Genomic DNA, 486 nt, shown 5'->3' with positions numbered 1-486 from the left:
GGAATGCCTGAACCAGGAAGGCCAAAGAGCCTTTCTTTGATTCCCCCAGCTGCGTGAAATCTGCCGGCACGGTTGGTGGTGCATGACACCCCTCCCTGCTGACGGAGCCACCAGCACGTACCAGTTGCACGTCAACAGTGGCTGTGACTCCGAGATAAGATGAAGTCACGTTATTTCTCGATCGCTTTAAAAACACATCACTTGTTTCTGCGGCACCATCCTTGGCACGGAATCAGCCTCACGCACACGAGGTCAACGCTAAAATATCACTGCGAAACAGGGGCTCAGTCCAGCCCTGGGGAAGATTAGGCCTGCAGGGTTTGGGCTGGGATAAATTAGGGGATCCCGGGGTAGCCTTTGCTCGTTCCTCTCTTCCCTGGAGAGCTGCCGGATAAGGGGGGCCAGCAGCGATGCAGCCCCCGTGGCGCCTGCGGAGCTTGACGGTGGAGCTGGAGGGTGGGCGAGCGTGGGGCGTCTACAGCAGCG

Source organism: Cariama cristata, unplaced genomic scaffold (assembly GCF_000690535.1).
Source record: "Cariama cristata isolate BGI_N322 unplaced genomic scaffold, ASM69053v1 scaffold30685, whole genome shotgun sequence".
Classification (NCBI taxonomy): domain Eukaryota; kingdom Metazoa; phylum Chordata; class Aves; order Cariamiformes; family Cariamidae; genus Cariama; species Cariama cristata.
This window is presented reverse-complemented; position numbering follows the sequence as displayed.